The sequence below is a fragment of the Dendrobates tinctorius genome, unplaced genomic scaffold (assembly GCF_039654945.1).
Source record: "Dendrobates tinctorius isolate UK_male_01 unplaced genomic scaffold, ASM3965494v1 ptg000376l, whole genome shotgun sequence".
Taxonomy (NCBI): domain Eukaryota; kingdom Metazoa; phylum Chordata; class Amphibia; order Anura; family Dendrobatidae; genus Dendrobates; species Dendrobates tinctorius.
In genome coordinates, this window is record NW_027362042.1 from 2032593 (window position 1) to 2053578 (window position 20986).

The window sequence follows — 20986 nt, forward strand, 5'->3', positions numbered from 1 at the left end:
TTTTTTATTTTTTTTTTTGTGCCAATCTGAGCATTTTTTTTTAAATAAAGGGCCAGACAAGTCCTTAAAAAGAGTTATCCACTACTAGAACAACCCTGTCATAAACTAAATGTTCGGCCCTGATCAAAAAAAAAATAAAGCCTATATTCACTTTCCGTGCCAGCGCCATTCACGCGGTGTCGGCTCTCCGCTGGGCTGTGATGTGGTGTTGTGACATGTGAGGCCGGAGCCCAATCAGCGCTGTCGTCACTGTCTCCACCTTTGGACAAACTGAACATGAAGAGGAAACCAGGGAGACAGTGACACCAGCGCTGATTGGGCAACAGGCATCGCGTGTCATTCCACCTCATCACAGCTCCGGGACCACCAGTGCCGACACGGCGGGAGTGGAGTCAGCACACGAGGTGAGTATAGGCTTTGTTGTTTTATTGGAGCCTAACATTTAGTTTAAGAAGTGGTTTTCCTAGTAGTATACAACCCCTTTAAGGTGTTTTGTCTTGGACTGATGACCTATCTACAGCAATATGAAATCAAGGGGGTCCAAGACCAATCAGCTAAAATTCACTGCAGGAGCATTCAGATATAGGCTATGTATGAGGGGGTACACAGAAGCCCGAACTTTTCTTAGTGGTCACTACTGTTCACTCAAAAGGGAACTAAAGTGCAGTACTCTACAGTGGTCACTAGGCAATGTACAGGGCTGCTGTGTTCCACTGTTATACGTCTTATATCTGGTTGCCATTAGTGATGAGCGAACGTTCTTGGATAAGGTGTCATCTGAGCATGCTCGGGTGCTAACCGACTGTCTTCTGCATGCTCGAAAAATAGGTTCAAGTCCCCGCAGCTGCATGTCTCGCGGCTTTTTGACAGCCTGTTAGACAATCCCTGCATGTGTTGCAGCTGTCGAACAGCCGCGAGACTTGCAGCCACAGGGACTCGAACATATTATTCGAGCACGCAGAAGACAGTCGGTTAGCACCTGAGCATGCTCAGATAACACCTTATCCCAGCACGTTCGCAAATATGAGCTGATAAATTGTTGGATTATGTTTGGTGCAACAACTCCATTCCTGTCTATGAGTGTTTAGTTACTAGATTTGTATGCAGTTTGTAAAGTTAGAACAAAAAAAAACTCCCAGAGGCTCACAGAGGGAAAGCATGTGACTCTATTTCCTGCTTTTCATGTGTCTGTGTATGAGAAGCAGCCTGCTGTAGATGCTGCACAGATAGAGACACACAAATGATTTATTCCTCGTCATATATGGTTCCTGTTTGTTCCTGAACAAAGAAGCTCTGTTGTCACACGGTTGGAGAGTATCCTGAATAATCCGCTGCCTTCAGAAATTGAGGTGCTGAGTGACAGATGACAACTGATATCACGTTAATCCCATGGATATGTCATCAATATGTCAGTCCTGGTCACCCCCTTTAATAACAAATCACATTCTTAACATTTAAAAAAAAAAAAAAAGAGTGCCTCCATTTTATATAGTATAAAACACTAAACTTCACAAGGAGACAGTTCAAAAACCATGTGAAGCAGATGACATATTGTCCTGACAGACACACGGACATCGGAATAGACCACCGCAGTTACCTCACACAACAAGCAATTACCTAATATATTGTCACTCAAGATTTTACTATCTAATGCTTAAAATAATAATCATGAGCATTCCTGAGTTTAATGAGAATTCTTCCTTAAATCATAGACTTCTATTAAAAACAGCCTGTAATCTGTGAATGGGAGCAATGCGCCTTTTGGGCAGCTACAGGAAATTCAGATTGTTGGAAAGTCGGACTATTAGGCTATGTTCAAATGTTGTGTTTTGCTGCATTTTTTTTTCTGCAGGCAAAACCTGCTCGAAGCTGCTACAAAAAAGCAGGTTTTGCTGCATCCTTGCTGTGTTTTTTTGCTGTGTTTTTGCTGCAGTTTTATTGTCTCTTGTGATAAAGTTTAGTGCCCCACAAAAAAAATCATGATGCAACTTCCTTCAGGCTTTTTTCACCAAAAATGCAGCAAAAACTGATACATGTGTTTTTTGCTGCATTTTTGCCCCTCATCCATTGTTTCCTTTCAGTCAGGAAAATAAAGCCAATGTGTATGAGATTTCTGAAATCTCATAGGCGTTGCTGGTACTGTAAGGGTATGTTTCCATGGTCAGTATTGGCAGCGCTTTGGACGCAGCTCCACCCAAAGCCCTGCTGGATTGTGTATGCGCGGTGATTCCAGATGCTTTCATTGAACCGTGCGGAATCACCGCATCCTATACATTGGACTGTGATATTTATCTTGCGGAGACTGAGCGTCTCTGCAAGATAAATTGACGTGCTGTGGTCTAGAAAGACGAGCCGCATGTCCGGTTACACAGGGAAGCCGGAGGCGTCCCTGCACGCATAGTGGAGATGGGATTTCATAAAATCCCATCCACTATGCTGTAACATCTGGACTCTGCGGCTGTACACAGCGTCCAATCCACAGCGTTTACTGACTGTGGGAACATACCTTAAAACGCAGCTTAATATTTGCATTTAAAAAATAAAACGCAATGTGTGAACATAGCCTAAGATCAGCTACCACAGTGAATCTGGCAGTCACAGTTATCACGTAATTGTCATTTAAGCAATTCCCCTATATACTTTGTTCACAAGCTCCAGACCTCAGCAGTTCTCTAATAGACTTTTATCATTCGTTCCTGAATGAAGAGTTAGGCCGGAGTCACACTGGCGAGGAATACGGGTGCGTGAGAGGCGCAAAAAGCAGGCATTAGACACGGACCAATGATTCTCTATGGGGTCCCTCGCACCAGCCGTATATTTCTCATCAGTATTCTACGCTCCGTGCCACTCGCAGCATGCTGCGATTGTCAGCGTACTACGCCCGTAATACGCCAATGCAAGTCTATGGGTGCGCAAAAAATATGGATTACACACGGACCACACATGTGACCTGCGAGAAATACGCACCCGGTGTCTTTTAGCAAAGCCGGCAATTCAGTGCGCTATACAGTAAACTCACACTGACTGTTTTAATAAAGTAATGAAATAATAGATATAGACACATAGAATACATATATATATATGTATGCATTCTATGTGTCTATATCTATTCTTTCATTTCTTTATTAAAACTGTCATAGGGCTCCATTATATGTCCATTTTGCAAGCCAGCGAGAAAATCTCACCATACGGATGCCATACGGATTACATACGGATGCTGACATGCGCAAAATACGCGACCACACCTTGATTACGGATGACATACGGAGCACTGTTTAGGGGTCTGTCATCCGTATTACGCATGTATTCTACGGACCGTATTTTACGCAGGGTAGTGTGACTCCAGCCTAATGCGGAATTACGGCCGGACCTGACAGTAATGTAGTAGGACGGGGTAATACTAGGGCGGTGAGAGAGGACGAGGACATGTAACTCAAAAGCTCAGGATAATGGACATGTGCAATGGAAGGGTTAAGAGGCCAGTAATAGGAGTGTGTTGAGATGTATTGAAGCCTTGCAGTGCTGGGTTGAGCACCTCCCTTCCTTCCCCTTCAGCCCTGGGTGTTACTGCCTGTTGTTTTTGTTGTATTTTTAAGGTGGAGTGGGTTTAGGCAGCTGTGCCAGATGCACACCTCTCCCTCCCAGAAACCCCAAAACAAGTAGATGTGGTCCCTCCCGGCCCTCCTCGCTCCTGCGGTTAGCCCTGTCTCTGCCCAGCTGTGTACGGAGCCAGGAGAAAGGGGAACTGGCATGAGACCTGGTAATGTGAAATACATGTGAGCGATTACCCGGATGCTGCGTTATATCCTCGCTGCTATTCACACATCACCAGTGACATGCCCCAGACCTAGGGGGATGTTCACATGAGCACTCATGTAATAGATGAATATTCATTGAGAAATATATATAGATATAAAATTATAAAGTTGTTAGATTTAATTTTTTTTTTCATATTTTTACCAAGGTCCCAAGGATTTGTTCCCCTTTGCATGGTACTGCTCTATATAACACGTGTATGACTACAGCTATGTTCCCACGATTAGTATTTGGGGAGTTTTTGATGCTGCAGATTTTCTGCACCTATTATGTAAATGAAGATACTTGCGGGTTTTTTTTTTTTTTCATTACATTTTTGAGCGTTTTCTACATGAGTCTTCATCACGTTTTTGTCTCTTTTTGGTATGTAATAAAGCTGCCGTGATTTGCTACTCTTTGATAAGACTTTGCTGATACAGTCACATGCGGATTACATGCATTTTTTTTTTAGTGCAGTTCTGAAACGGAAATGCACTAAAAAGGCATGTGCGTTTTTTACCTGTGGATTTTCCACATCTAATGCAATTCCGTATGGAAAATCTGCACAGAAAACTCAGCGTGCCCGCAAGAGAAATTGACAAGTTGCTGATTTCAAACATGCGCTGCAGGTCAGTATACTCTGCATAGAAAAAGAACACAGAAGGCGTAAGATTTCTATCAATCCCATCCACTTTGCTAGATTTGTAAGACGCTGCGCATTTTGATGCATGAAAAATATGCAGCGTCAAAATCTCATCATAATCTCATGATGTGAAGTAGGAAAATAGTCTAAGGCCGCACGCTCCGCTCCTGAGCGCTGGCGGCAGTGCCGGGTATTAATATGCGAGACTCGTCCAAATTTCTCGCATGTGTGATCCCGGTGTAACAGGCCAGATTAACCCCCCTCCCAGAATATATCCGGGGTTAAAGTGGCCTAGGCCAGATTATACCCCTCCGGGTCAAAATATACCCCAGCTGCTGTAGATCAGATTTTTCACGCTTTCGAGAACCATCAAAAACGGGGTCCCAGGCAGCACATTGGGCCCCAGGCAGTACACGGGGACCAGAGACAGCGAATGGGGTCCCAGGTGGCACACAGGGGTCCCAGGTGGCACACGGGGCAGAAGCAGCATACAGGGGCCCGGGGCAGAAGCAGCATACAGGGGCCCCAGGCAGGGCACAAGGGGGCAGAGATGGCGCACGGGGCCTCAGAGAGCGCGGGGGGAGACAGCGTGCACGACCCCTGTGCGCTGTCTCTGCCCCACTGTGTGCTGCTTGGGGCCCCTGTGTGCTGCCTGGAGCCCTGTGTGCTGCCTGGCGCCCCGTTTTTGATGGTTGTCAAAAGCATGAAAAATCTGATCTACAGCAGCTGGGGTATATTCTGACCCGGAGGGGTATAATCTGGCCTAGGCCAATTTATACCCTGGGGTATAGTTTAGCATAGGCCAGAATATACCCAGGGTATAATCTGGCCTAGGCCACTTTAAACCCGGGTATATTCTGGGCGGGGGGTTAATCTGGCCTGTTACACCATCCTTACGGATAGATGCAAAAAGAGATAATATTAATAATTTTTATATAGCGCCAACATATTCAGCAGCACTTTTACAATTAAGCGGGGACATGTACAGAGAATAAATTCAATACTAGTTAGGACAATTTAAACAGTGACATTAGAAGTGAGGTCCCTGCTCGCAAGCTTGCAATCTACAAGAAAATGGGGGGGGGACACAGTAGGTGAAAAGTGCTTGTTATTTCAGGTCTGGCAATTATAATAAACTAGCTGAAGAGCCCGGGGCTGCCCGGGCATAGTAGATAACTGTGGTTAGTTATAGCAAATTATAATTTTTACTCTTCGCCACGACAGCACCCACTTGGAGAGAGGGATCCACCCATAGGAACAGGAAACCTACAGAGATAAAAGAGGGCGGTCCGCCTCTCCTCCTCAGTTGGTTTCCTGTTCCTATTGGGAACCCCAGGATTCTCCTACAAACTCATACCTGGGCCAGGGAACCCCGTGAGCAGTGTCTGCGTGAACGGCAGGGGTTCCGGTCCGGAAGCAGCGACTGGGGAGTGCTGTGAATCGGCTCCCTCCTCGACTGGGGCCGCAGCAGTGTGGGCAGAAACGCCGGTGTCGGGTGAGGCCGACCGGGGTTCCCCTGCAGATCTACACACCGCCGGGATTCGGGGAAGATCCATCCCGGTCTGTGTGGGAGCGCGGAATCGGAGGGAGGGCGGTAGCCTCCAGTGTTCAGAAAAGCTTCAGCGTCCAGGAGGAGACGCACATGCAGTGCTGACAGGAAATGGTAAGGAGGAACTTCCGGGTTACCGGAGGTTCCTCAGCACAGGGCGCACGCGCGGTTTCAAGGGAGCATCGCGGGCATATAGAAGCGCTCCCCGCCCCCTCCTAGAAAAGAAAAAAAAAGAAACGATTTAATTTACACAGAGGCCTGGCGGCTGTATTCCAGGCCGGACGCAGACAAATTAGCTGCGCCTAAGACAAGCAGGCGCACCTGGAGGGGGGAGGTACCAGCATAATGAAGGGGCTTATATAAAACCTTGGGGATATGGTTATTGCGTGCAAATATGTCTTTACCAAGACAGGACACGCATCCCCAGGCAGATGATACAGCGGCAGCCAAGGATCATTCACGCCGAGGTTCCTCGGATAGAAGCCACAGAAACCACACCAACAAGCCTCCTTCTCAGCCTCCTGAGCCGGTACCTACAGCTTTTCTGGGTGAGTGGATGACTCCCTGCCTACCAAGCTGATAAATATATCTCTCTCTCTCTCCTATGCTACGTCTCCACCTTAGGCTAAGAGAAAGGAAAGAACAAAAAATAGAGAATGTGCCCTCTGTACACGTCACTTACCGGACTCTTACACGAAAAGGCTATGCAAAAAATGCATTAATGAAACGGCAAAACAAGCATCGGCATCAGCCGTAGACATAAGGGCTATAATAAGGGAAGAGTTACAGGCCCTAACCCAGCCTAGCAGTACACCTATAAGTACTGTGACTAGCAAACCAACCACGGTAAGCTTAGACTCTGATGAGGACGAAGCAATGGTCCCCGATAGTTCCAATGCATCTACATCATCATCTTCCTCTGATATGGAGGGGCGTTCGTGCTTTCCTTTAGAAAACATGGACAACTTAGTTAAATCCGTGAGGAACACCATGGGGTGCGCAGAGACAAAGGAGCCGCAAACAACACAAGAAATTATGTTTGCAGGTCTACCAGATAGAAAAAGGAGAGCTTTTCCTGTTATACCAGCTATTAAAGCTCTAGTTAAGAAGGAATGGGAGAAGCAGGACCAGAGAGGTTATCTCCCCTCGGCCTCAAAAAGAAGGTACCCCTTCAGCGACAAGGAGTTAGCAACGTGGTCTAAAGTTCCGAAAGTGGATGCGGCGGTCGCCTCCGCCTCCAAGCAAACAGCCTTACCAGTGGAGCACGCTGGGGTTCTAAAGGATCCACTTGACCGAAAAGCTGATGCCTCACTAAAAAGGGCATGGGAGGCAACCACCAGCACATTTAAACCGGCAATAGCTAGTACTTGCACAGCTCGTTCTATGCTGGTCTGGATTGATCAACTAGACCAGCAACTAGACCAAAAGATCTCCAGAGACAAACTACGAGCCGCTATACCATTGATCCGTGGCGCGGCTGCATATATAGCAGATGCTTCTGCTGATTCTTTACGCATGGCAGCCAGAACAGCAGGCTTGCTTAATAACACCAGGCGTAGCCTATGGCTTAAAAGCTGGAGAGGTGACACCCAATCCAAGGCAAAGCTTTGTGCCATTCCTTGTGAGGGTGAGTTCTTATTTGGGAAAACCTTAGATGAAATCCTTACCAAGGCAAAGGAAAGGAAAAAAGGTTCCCTAACCCCTATCTCCTGTTTTATAGGAGGGCGTTTGGGAGACGACCATTTGGCAGAGGAAGACCAGCGGAAAATCAAAATCGCTGGACCACAAAAGAGGAAGAGGGCAAAGGTGCCATGTTTAGAGGGTCCTCCTCCTCCAGTAGGGGGGAAGACTAAAGTTTTTTCTTCAGGAATGGGAGAAAATCACGACCATCCCTTGGGTTCTGGGCATTGTTAGAGAAGGGTTAAAAATAGAGTTCCACCACGTGCCCCATGACTCAGTTATCATAACATCTCTCAGCTCGCCAATCCAACAGCGGGCCATAGAGACTGAGATTCTGAGTCTCCTGAACAAAAAAGTTTTGGTCCATGTGCCTAAAGGACAGGAAGGGAGAGGATTTTACTCCCCTTTCTTTCTGGTACCTAAGCCAGATGGCTCATTCAGGACTATAATTAACCTGAGGAATCTGAACTCATTTATAATAAATCATAAATTTAAAATGGAATCCATCAGATCTACAATTAAGCTCCTCCTCCCCAATTGTCCCAATTGTATGATGGCAGGCTTGGATCTGAGAGATGCTTATTATCATCTTCCCATCCATTACAGATATCAGAAATACCTCAGAGTGGCGGTCTCCCTCGATGGCACCATACAGCATTTCCAGTTTACAGCCATGCCATTCGGCCTTTCCATCGCACCACGGGTCTTTACAAAGGTGATGCTGGAAGTGATGGCCTTCTTACGCCAGAAGGACACACTGATAATACCCTATCTGGATGACTTTTTAATAATATGGAACTCAACTCGACAATGTAATGGACGAGTTGCTGACGCAATCTTGTCTCTACAGGATCTAGGTTGGATAATAAACTTCAAGAAGTCCAGAATCAAGCCACAATCCGTCCAGCTCTTCCTGGGTCTCCAGCTAGACTCCATAAAACAAAAATGTCTACTGCCACAGGTAAAAATTGCAGCGATTAAAAGGAAGGTCAAGTTAGCAATAATCGGGCCGCACATATCCTTAAGAGAGGCAATGTCTCTCCTGGGGTCCCTTACTTCCTGCATCCTGGCAGTTCAGTGGGCCCAGTTCCACACAAGGGAACTACAACATCAAATTCTCATAGAGGAGACCCATGACCGAGGGAATTTGACAAAGAAAATTACTTTATCCCAGACGGTCTTAACCTCCCTAATATGGTGGCTAGAGGATAATAATCAGGAGGAGTACCATGGGTGATAACGCCTTCCCTTATAATTACTACCGATGCCAGCCCCACAGGATGGGGGGTGCATATGGGAAGCACCTTCGCCCAAGGCCTGTGGGATATAAGCGAGGATCAGGATTCTTCAAACCTGAAAGAGCTAAAGGCAGTTAGTTATGCATTATATCATTTTCTTCCGCAGTTACAAGGGGAAAACGTGAGAATCCTTTCAGACAACACCACAGTGGTCGCATATCTGAACAGGCAAGGCGGGACTCGATCAGTCGCCTTAATGATCTTGTCCTTAGCCGAAAAACATTTTTTGTCTCTCTCTCGGCCCTCCATATAAGGGCAAGAGACAATTTGGAAGCAGATTTTCTAAGCCGCCATACACTACGGCAAGGAGAGTGGTGCCTGAGTCAGCAGATATTCACACGCATCGTGTCACTATGAGGTCTTCCCCAGATAGATCTCTTCGCCACCAGGGAAAATAAGCAGGTGCGAAGGTTCGCCTCTTTAAACGTGACAGACAATCCGGAAATTCTGGATGCCCTCCAAGCCCCATGGCGGTTCAAACTAGCATATGCATTTCCCCCAATCATACTACTACCACAGGTGATCAGGAAGATCAGAGCAGAGAAAGCACGAATAATCTTAATAGCGCCATTTTGGCCCAGGAGGCCATGGTTTTCATGCCTGTAAGCAATGTCCCCTTGGGTGCTTCCTTCAACCCCCAAGCTCTTCTCGCACGGGCCATTCTTCCATCCTCAAGTGGACAATCTCCACTTGACGGCTTGGAACTTGAAAGGGAAATGTTGAGAGCAAGAGGATTCTCGGAGAGGTTAGTCAATACTCTCCCGCAGAGTCGAAAATTGGCTACGACAAAGATTTACACCAGGGTATGGAGGAAATTCCTAGAGTTTCACACAGCTCCCGATTCTAGAGAAATTCCGATAACAGCAATCCTAGAGTTTCTACAGAAAGGGAAAGATTTAGGACTATCTGTTAACACACTAAAAGTCCATGTGTCGGCTTTAGGGGCCTTCTATAGTTATAACGTGGCAGGTAATAGATGGATAGCCAGATTCATCTCGGCCTGTGAGCAGAGCGAACCGGTGCACATACCCAGAGTTCCTCCTTGGGACTTAAATCTGGTGCTAGAGGCCCTAACACTTCCTCCATTTGAACCGTTAGACTCAATATCCCTTAAGCACCTATCTCTCAAAACAGTACTGCTAGTTGCACTAACCTCAACCAGAAGGGTTAGCGACATACAAGCGCTTTCAATAGAACCCCCTTTTCTGTTGACATTCCAGGATCAGCTAATATTAAAACCAGACCCCTCATACTTACCAAAAGTAGCAGGGAAGTCTCATAGGTCACAAGAGATCCACCTCCCTTCATTTTTTAGTAACCCTTCTTCTCCAGAGGAAGAAAAGTTCCATACACTAGACGTTAGAAGAGCAGTATTACAATACATCGAGAGGTCTAGCAGCTGGAGGAAGAGTAGGGCTCTATTTCCTTCCAGGGCCAAAAGAAGGGATATGAGGTCACAAGGGGTACCCTGTCTCGATGGATCAGAGACGCAATCGGTCTGGCATACTCCGTGAGCAATGAAGATCCTCCGGAGGGTATCAGGGTGCATTCCACCAGAGCTATGGCTTCCTCATGGGCAGAGAGGGGAGACGTCGCAATCGAGTCTATATGTAAGGCCGCAACTTGGTCAACGCCCTCTACCTTTTATAACCACTATAGGCTTGATTTATCATGCTCATCTGACCTAGCCTTTGGCAGAGCGGTCCTTGGCACGGTGGTCCCTCCCAGGTGAAGGTCTCTGAAAGTCTCTCCAAGTGGGTGCTGTCGTGGCGAAGAGTAGAAAAAAAAGGATTACTTACCGGTAATGCTCTTTTAGTGAGTCCACGACAGCACCCGTTCACTACCCTCCCTAGAAGTTAACGTAATGTATATACACCTTCTTAGATGTAAAATGAATAAATTTTTGAATATGGAATAATATAATGGCCTAATAATTGGCGGTCCTCCGGGTACGCTGAAATCCAACTGAGGAGGAGAGGCGGACCGCCCTCTTTTATCTCTGTAGGTTTCCTGTTCCTATGGGTGGATCCCTCTCTCCAAGTGGGTGCTGTGGTGGACTCATTAAAAGAGCATTACTGGTAAGTAATCCGGCTTATCCTCCATCCCATAGTCCCATGCCCATATACCCATCATACATATCCACGATCCCATAGGCCCGTGCCCATATACCCATCATACATATCCTCCATCCCATAGTCGAGTGCCCATATACCCATCACACATCCTCCATCCCATAGTCCCATGCCCATATACCCATCATACATATTCTCCATCCCATAGTCCCATGCCCATATACCCATCATACATATTCACCATCCCATAGTCGAGTGCCCATATACCCATCACACATCCTTCATCTCATAGTCCCATGCCCTTATACCCATCATACATATCCTCCATCCCATAGTCCCGTGCCCATATACCCATCATACATATCCTCCATCCCATAGTCCAGTGCCCATATACCCATCACACATCCTCCATCCCATAGTCCCATGCCCATATACCCATCATACATATCCGCCATCCCATAGTCCCATGCCCATATACTCATCATACATATCGTCCATCCCATAGTCCAGTGCCCATATACCCATCACACATCCTCCATCCCATAGTCCCATGCCCATATACCCATCATACATATCCGCCATCCCATAGTCCCATGCCCATATACCCATCATACATATCCACGATCCCATAGGCCCGTGCCCATATACCCATCATACATATCCTCATCCCATAGTCGAGTGCCCATATACCCATCACACATCCTCCATCCCATAGTCCCATGCCCATATACCCATCATACATATTCTCCATCCCATAGTCCCATGCCCATATACCCATCATACATATTCACCATCCCATAGTCGAGTGCCCATATACCCATCACACATCCTTCATCTCATAGTCCCATGCCCTTATACCCATCATACATATCCTCCATCCCATAGTCCCGTGCCCATATACCTATCATACATATCCTCCATCCCATAGTCCCGTGCCCATATACCCATCACACATCCTCCATCCCATAGTCCCATGCCCATATACCCATCATACATATCCACCATCCCATAGTCCCATGCCCATATACCCATCATACATATCCTCCATCCCATAGTCCAGTGCCCATATACCCATCACACATCCTCCATCCCATAGTCAACCATTATGGCATCATAATGAGCGGCGGGGCTTGCAACCTATGATGACATCAGCATCACCATGGCAACCATTATGACATCATAATGAGGGGCGGGGCTTGATACACACACTTTTTCCCCATTATGTAGATAGGGGCAAAATTGTTTGGTGAATTGGAACGCGCGGGGTTAAAATTTCGCCTCACAACATAGCCTAGGACACTCTCGGGGTCCAGACGTGTGACTGTGCCAAATTTTTTGGCTGTAGCTGCGACGGTACGGATGCCAATCCCGGACGTACACACATACATACATGCACACACTTGAGCTTTATATATTAGATAGGGATTTTCATATAAAGCTGCATGATCCGGTCATCAGCCTGTGTGTTTAAGTGCAATAGTCAAGTATTAAGTGCAGTTATCATGTGCATGGAGGGTGTGGCGACAGATGAATAGTAGGGTGCAGATTCAGAATAATACTTGGAAGGAGGGAACAGGGCAAAGTTAGTTTACTGAGCAGTTGATGTAGTAGGCTTGTTTGAAGAGATGGGTTTTCAAAGCACACTTGAATAGGTCGGGGCTAGGTATCAGTGTGATCATCTGGGGAAGTGCATTCCAGAGAGCTGGCACAGCACGAGAGAAGTCTTGGAGACGGAGGTGCGAGGTTCAGATTACGGGGGATGTTACTCTTAGGTCATTTGTAGAATGTAGGGCACGTATAGGGCGATAGACTGAGATGAGAGAGGAGATATAAGGCGGTGCAGAACTGTGGAGAGCTTTGTGGGTGAGAGAGATTAAAAGAAAGGAAAGATGAAAGAGAGAGAAAGAAACAGAGTAGATAGATTTGGATACAGTATCAGAGACAGAATAAATGTCATGATCCCAGTGCAGGTTTTTGAGCTGCACATCAGGGCTTAATGTCTGGAGCTCAGTGCTGGTTTTGACCTGCACACCTGGGGTTAATGATTGTGGCCTCTCTTTGGTTCTGGCAGAGCTTCTTAAACCCCTGGGAAGCTCCAATCCCTGTCAGTTATACTTTTGCCTTGGGCCAAGTGTGGTGACCTCTGTGTGCCTGTGCCTGTTCGTTGTTATAGCTTGTTTATTTGGTTCTGACCTGGTTCTGTTCCCCATTGTGAGTTTGCCTGTTGATTCTGTACTGCGCTACCCTCTCTGTGTATGACTCGTTGGCTACGTCCTGGCTATCCTCCCTGTCTATGCCCCTTGGTAACTTTGTCTCGCAGTTACCCTGCTAGGAGTTCTCTTGCAGCTCCTAGCTCTCTGGAGTTTAGGCCACGCCCCCAGCAGTCACGTGCTTCAGGTCCTGCTGTTCTGAAGTACGCACCTACTCGGCTGCTGCCCGCTCTACAGGTATCTTTGAGCACAGTTTACTTTACTCAGGACACGCGCACTGGCTCAGTGAGCAAGTTCAGTGCGGTGTTCCTGACATTATAACTGACCTTGAATTTTTTTTTCTCTCCTCACTTCTGCAGCATGGACCCAATGTGTGCTTTATCTGAGCAGGTGAAATGCTTGACTCAGTCGCTGCAGAAGCTTAGTTTGGAACACCAAGCTCTGGCCCAGTCCCAACGGTGGGTTGAGGACTTAGTTCAGGGGGTGCTGTCAGCAGGTGGGGAATAGAGATGTCATTTTAGTCCCACCTGAATCCTCGGTTAAATTGCCAGATACTTTTGCTGGTAACAAAGATGAATTCAGAGTATTTAAGGAGGGCTGTCAGCTCTTTTTCTCTTTGAGACCCCGCTCCTCTGGGGATGAGAAACAGAGAGTGGGGGTGGTTATGTCCCTGCTTAGGGGGTCCCCACAAGCCTGGGCATTTTCGCTTTCCTCTTCTGCCCCGGAGAGAATGTCTGTGGATGTGTTTTTTGAAGCCTTAGGGCTTATTTATGATGAGCCTGATATAGTGCGTTTGGCTGAGGACAAGGTGATGAGTCTCTGTCAGGGGGAGCACTCGGTCGAGTGGTTCTGTACTGAATTCAGACGTTAGGCAGCCGAGATTTCTTGGAGTGATGCCGCCCTTCGGGGGCTGTTCCGTAGAGGCCTGTGTGAACGTCTCAAGGATGCCTTGGCACTCCATCCTCCACCTGACTCCCTGGAGGATGCCATGACCCAAGCGGTTCGCATGGATCGCAGACTACGGGTTAGAGGCGTTATGCAACTGAAAACCCAATTATTCTTCAGTGGAGATGAGACCCGGACTCTTCTTGGGCTATGGAGGTGAGTGCTGTCACCTGTGAGGAAAAGGAAAGAAGATGCCGCCGGGAGAAGCATTTGTGCTTCTGTTGTGGGGAATCTGGACACTGGAAGAAGGACTGCCCCTCCTGTCTGTCATCCTCCAAGATGGCGGGAAACAGCTACATCTGGGTAGTAGTCGAGGAGGCTACCCAGATCTTCAGGTACAATTTTCCACACATGCAAAAATGGTGTTGCAGGTGGAACTGGAACTTGGTAATGGTCCGGTTCAGACTACTGCTTTTGTTGACTGTGGTTCTGCTGTGAACCTGATTGATACCAAAATTATGACTCTTAATAAGATAGGGACAGTCAGGCTTCAGGATCCTGTTAAACTTGTGGCAATTGACTCGTCCCCTCTTACCCAGGACGGTATCTGTTGCAGGTCTGAACTTTTTTCTCTAAAAGTGGGTTCCTCTCATGTGGAAAAACTAAGTTGTCTTGTGCTAGATAACTTGCCTGCAGGGCTGGTACTGGGGATGCCTTGGCTTCAATGCCATAATGCTACCATTGATTGGGTTACAGGGGAGATCACTCAATGGGGATGCAAGAATAAATGTGGTAATCTGGGACACCTTGCTAATGCTGTTAAATCCGTATCTGTGTCGTCTGTCGGTCTGGAAGGTATTCCGGAGTACCTGAAGGATTTCGAAGACGTTTTTTCCGAAAGTGAGGCTGAGGCGCTGCCACCACATAGACCCTATGATTGTGCCATTGATTTAGTACCCGGAGCCAAGTTACCTAAGGCTCGATTGTTCAGTTTGTCTGGGCCTGAGCACCAAACCAAGAAGGAGTACATAACTGAGAGTCTCCGCAAAGGGCATATCAGGCCTTCTGTGTCACCTGTGGCAGTAGGATACTTCTTTGTGAAGACGAAAGATGGTGGTTTGGGGCCGTGCCTCGACTTTCGGAAACTGAACACGATAACAGTTAGGAACACTTACCCACTTCCCCTCATCCCAGACTTATGTAACCAGCTAGCTGGGGACCAATGGTTCTCCAAGTTAGATCTCCGGGGGGCCTACAATCTGATAAGGGTTCAGGAAGGGGACGAGTGGAAAACTGCGTTCCTCACATCAGAAGGACTCTTTGAAAACCTGGTAATGCCGTTTGGGTTAACTAATGCGCCCGCTATTTTCCAGAATTTCATCAATGTGGTGTTTTCTGACCTGATAGGCCATTTTGTTATTTATTTGGATGACATTTTGGTGTATTCCCCGGACAGTCAATCTCACTTGCAACATCTACAGACAGTTCTCCAGAGACTCAGGGTGAACCAATTGTTCGCTAAATTGGAAAAATGTTCGTTTTTTGTACAGGAACTGTCTTTTTTGGGGTTGATTGTGTCCTGTGAGGGGTTTCGTATGGATCCTAAGAAGGTGCTGGCGATCGCTAACTGGGTTCAGCCTCGAGATCTCAAGGGGCTCCAGCGCTTCTTAGGATTTGTGAACTATTATCGGAGATTCATTAAAGGTTTCTCACAAGTGGTTAAGCCACTCACGGATCTTACCCAGAAGGGCGCTGATGTAAGAATTGGTCTGTATTCGCTAAGGAGTCCTTCTCAGCGATTAAGAAATGTTTCATGTCTGCCCCGGTGTTGGTCCAACCAGACCCGTCCAAACCATTCATTGTGGAGGTGGATGCTTCTGAAGTAGGGGTGGGGGCAGTGCTGTCCCAGGGTCCGGCCAACCTTACCAATCTCAGACCCTGTGCCTTCTTCTCCAAGAAGTTCTCTTCAGCCGAGAGAAACTATGATGTAGGCAATAGAGAACTTCTTGCGGTCAAGCTGGCGTTTGAGGAATGGAGGCACTTTTTGGAAGGGGCGGCTCACCCTATCACGGTTGTCACGGATCACAAAAATTTGGCATACCTTGAATCTGCTAAGAGGCTTACTCCTAGACAAGCCCGTTGGTCAGTTTTTTTTCACGATTTCAGTTCTCCATTACTTTTTGACCGGGGTCCAAAAATGTTAAAGCGGATGCCCTGTCCAGAAGTTTTGACCCGGTGTCTCCCCCCGAGCAGCCATCCTCCATTCTTCCCCCAGGGGTGGTAGTGGCTGGGGTCTCATCTGAGTTGGAACAAGAAATTCTAAGGGCTCAGGCCCTAGCTCCGGCAACCAGGCCAGGGGATAAATTGTTTGTTACAGATTTATTGCGGCCTAGACTTCTGCAGGAGTTTCATGAGTCTAGGCTGAGTGCTCATCCAGGTATCACGGCCACTAGAGAGGCAGTAGCCAGGGGTTTTTGGTGGCCTTCACTAAGGTCCGATGTCAAGAAATTTGTTTCTGCTTTTGGTGTGTGCGCCCGTTCCAAAAGCTCGCATAACCGGCCGGCTGGGGAACTCATACCTTTACCGGTTCCTGATAGGCCATGGACTCATCTTTCCATGGATTTTATTACCGGCCTTCCACCTTCCAGGGGCAATACCGTGATCTGGGAGGTGGTGGATAGGTTTTCTAAACAGGACCATTTCATTCCCTTGGCAGCATTACCCTCAGCAGAAACATTGTCAAGGTTGTTTGTGCAGCATGTGGTCCGATTGCATGGGGTACCCCTGAAGGTGGTGTCTGACAGAGGTGTGCAGTTTGTGGCCAAATTTTGGAGGGCGTTCTGTATGAAATTGGGCATCTCACTCTCCTTCTCGTCGGCATATCACCCGGAGAGTAATGGTCAGACAGAACGCACCAATCAATCCCTGGAACAAATTCTCAGGTGTCTGACCTCCGCCAGACAGGAGGATTGGTGTGATGCGTTACCGTTGGCGGAGTTTGCTTTTAACAACCAGGTGAGTCAGTCCACCAACATGTCCCCATTCCTGATTAACTATGGGTTTAATCCGCATTTTAGGGAGTTTTCACGGGTGGATTCCGGTTGTCCAGGGGTAGAGGGGTCCATTCAACGGTTAAAAAACCTCTGGCTGAAGTCCAGCGTAATAGCTCTCGGGCCCAGGGGAGGTACAAATATTTTGTGACAAAAAGAGAGCCTGGGGAGACGTTTCAGGTGGGAGAGAAGGTTTGGCTTTCCACACGTAACATCAACTTAAAGGTACCATCAGCTAAGTTGGGACCAAAGTTCATTGGTCCGTACGAGATTATGCAGATAGTCAACCCAGTGGCATATAGGTTGTGTCTCCCCACCTCCTTAAAAATATCCAATGTGTTCCATAAATCTCTGTTGAAATCCATAGGGTCTGTCAAAGAGGACTCCGAGCCTGTTGTTCCTCCAGTGCTGGTGGAGGGTCAATTGGAGTATGAGGTCGGACATATTGTGGACTCTCGGCGGGTGCGTTGTTCTTGCAGTACCTGGTCCACTGGAAGGGATATGGACCAGAGGAACGCTCATGGGTCCCTGCTCTCTCTGTACATGCAGATCGCCTGGTTCGGGCTTTCCATGCCAAGTACCCATGGAAGCCTGAGGGTCCAGAGGCCCCCCGTTGAGAGGGGGGTACTGTCATGATCCCAGTGCAGGTTCTTGAGCTGCACATCAGGGGTTAATGTCTGGAGCTCAGTGCAGGTTTTGACCTGCACACCTGGGGTTAATGATTGTGGCCTCTCTTTGGTTCTGGGAGAGCTTCTTAAACCCCTGGGAACCTTCAATCCCTGTCAGTTATACTTTTACCTTTGGCCAAGTGTGGTGACCTCTGTGTGTCTGTGCCTGTTCGTTGTTATAGCTTGTTTATATTGTTCTAACCCGGTTCTGTTCCCCGTTGTGAGTTTGTCTATTGATTCTGTACCGCGCTACCCTCTCTGTGTATGACTCGTTGCCTGTGATCTGACTACTCTCTGCTCGCCCCTCTTGTATCTTGCAGCTATCACTGTGTATGACTCATTGGCTATGTCCTGACTACCCTCCCTGTCTATGCCCCTTGGTAACTTTGTCTTGCAGTTACCCTGCTAGGAGTTCTCTTGCAGCTCCTAGCTCTCTGGAGTTTAGGCCATGCCCCCAGCAGTCACATGCTTCAGGTCCTGCTGTTCTGAAGTACGCACCTACTCGGCTGCTGCCTGCTCCACAGGTATCTTTGAACACAGTTCGCTTTACTCAGGGCACGTGCACTGGCTCAGTGAGCAAGTTCAGTGCGGTGTTCCTGACAATAAAGACATAAGCAAAGAAGAAAGGGAACGTGAGAGGAAGACAAAGGTTACCTTTAAAGGGAACCGGTCATGTCCTTTTTAGCAGTGACAAGTGGCTCCCCTCCCTTGCGTCAGTGAAAGCTGAGTACTAGTGTGAGCAGGCCGGCAGACGCAGTGATGGACAGGAGGCAGATCAAGGGTTAACAGGTTTTAATAAAACAGGGAGATAGGTAACCATGAGGTAAATAACAGGCAGTACAGGAAATGCAGGGCTTTGGTTGGTGGGGAATCAACATAGGAGTAACGAGTGAAGTCGTTCTCAAAGGAGTCACTTATCAGAAGTTTTCCTGTCAGAAGAGGTCCCGGAGCGGATGATGGCGCCAACAGCCATCGGCAAAACGAAGATCCGGTGGGTTTCTGAAGAAGGCAACGATACGTGCCTGGCTGGCAACGTTGAGTCTTTGAAACGTCCCGTGGAGTCCTCATTAAGGAGACTCCGGTGGCCGGCAAGGTATAGGCCACAGTCCTGTCAGAATTAGGTGAGGCTTGACGAATATGCATTGGGGCTTCAGGAAGCAGCAGTGCCCAGTCAGAGTCTTTGTCAGGCAGCACACGTGCAGTACTGACCGTTACAGAGTGATTGGCACCTTGATGTCCGGGTGCTGACCTATACACGACGGGCTACTCGTCAGTCTCAGCGTTCCATCTCTCTCACGGCTGGGTGCACGCCTCATCTAAAGGCTCCAAAGCAGGAGCTCTCACTCTCCTCAACCGCGCGCCGCACCTTCCCACCAACTCCGTCTGTTCCCACGCCCAGTGCTGCCCCTGGTAACGTATAGCCATGCCTCATCGGACAGGAGGAAGGTCCTGCTAGCTCAAGCTTCCCCTGGGAACAGGGGATGCAGCCTCATCAGTTCCGGCCCTGGCACGCAGGTACCCGCGGTGCCGTCATCCCCCTTACACTACACGCAGATTAACCCCTTAACAACTGCCGATACCCCATTTAACTGCCGCAGTTAAGGGTACTTATTCTGCTGCTCTGCTTTTTAACGGTGCTGAGAAATAAGTGTATAACACCCACCAGCCTCGGAAAATCTCCGGGGTCTCGGCTACCGGGGGTAGCTGAGACCCTGGAGAAGATGATTCGGGTCAGTTTTTACTGTCCCCAGTGTTGAAATCGCCATTATTCACCGAATAACGTCGACAGCAAAAAAAAGCCCAGTTTCCCATTTATTTCTCTCTCCTCTGATGTGATCTAGCACATCAGAGGAGGTAAATGAGGTCCCCCGATCCTCCCCCAGGACCTCCGATGTCCCCCAATCCCTCCGGCTCTGCCCCCTGGCCCTCGGCGTCTTCTTCCAGGAAGAAAATGGTGGGTGCATGCGCAGTGCACCCGCCGAGATCTGTCAGCCAGCACCCGGCAACAATAGATTTTCCCTATTGGTTCATTTTGATCACTGTGATAGACACTATCACAGTGATCAAAATAAAAAAAATAGTAAATCAAACCCCCTTTATCACTCCCTTAGTTAGGTAAAAATAATAAAATAAAAAAAGTATTTCCATTTATCCATTAGGGCTAGGGTTGGGATGAGGGTTGGTGCTAGAGCTAGGGATGAGGCTAGGGTTAAGGTTGGGGTTGGTGTTGAGGTGTTGGGGTTAGGGTTGTGGTTATGGTTGGGATTAGGGATGCGGTAGGGTTAGGGTTGTGGTTAGGGTTGGGATTCAGGTTAGGGGTATGTTGGGGTTAGGATTGTGTTATGGTTGGAATTAGAATTGGGGGTTCCACTGTGGTACCTCAGGGGGTCTACAATCACAACATGGCACCCACCATTGATTCCAGCCAATTTTGCGTTCAAAAAGTCAAACTGTGATCCCTCCCTTCTGAGCCCTGCAATGCGCCCAAATAGTGGCTTTCCCCCACATATTGGCATACTCAGGAGAAATTGCGCAACAAATATTGTGGTCCATTATCTCCTGATACCCTTGTGAAAATAAAGTTTGGTTCCAAAGTAAATTATTTTTGTGAAAAAAAGTAAAATGTTCATTTTTTCCTTCCACATTGCTTTAGTTCTCGTGAAGCACCTGAAGGTTTAATAAATAATAATAATAATCTTTATATAGCGCCAACATATTCCACAGCGCTTTACAGTTTAACAGTTTCAAAACACATCATAAGTAACAACATTAACAATGCAATAATTAAAGCAAAATAAGATGACCCTGCTCGTGAGAGCTTACAATCTACAATGAGGTGGGGGAGATACAAAGTACAGGTGTGTATTGACAATGGCGTATTTACAATGATGGTTCAGCCATCGTGAGGGATGGATGGAGATAGTGAATGGGCTACACATGCATACTTACACATAGAATGACTTTGATTAGTGAATGTGATAGGCTGATCTGAACAAATGTGTTTTGAGGGAGCGCCTGAAACTATGCAAATTGTGGATAGTCCTAATTTCTTGGGGTAGAGCATTCCAGAGGATTGGCGCAGCACGGGAGAAGTCTTGGAGTCGGGAGTGGGAGGTACGGATGAGTGCAGAGGTCA

At 47.6% G+C, this 20986-nt stretch overlaps 1 protein-coding gene across 1 annotated transcript in view; it reads left to right on the forward strand.

Annotated features, from left to right (window-relative positions):
• The first annotated feature begins 3739 nt into the window (after positions 1-3739).
• KLF3 (KLF transcription factor 3) overlaps positions 3740-20986 on the forward strand; it is a 107250-nt gene continuing 90003 nt past the window's right edge. The window contains exon 1 of the mRNA XM_073562995.1: positions 3740-3760. The gene's annotated coding sequence lies outside the window, so the exon portion shown is untranslated. The remainder of the gene's footprint in view (positions 3761-20986) is intronic.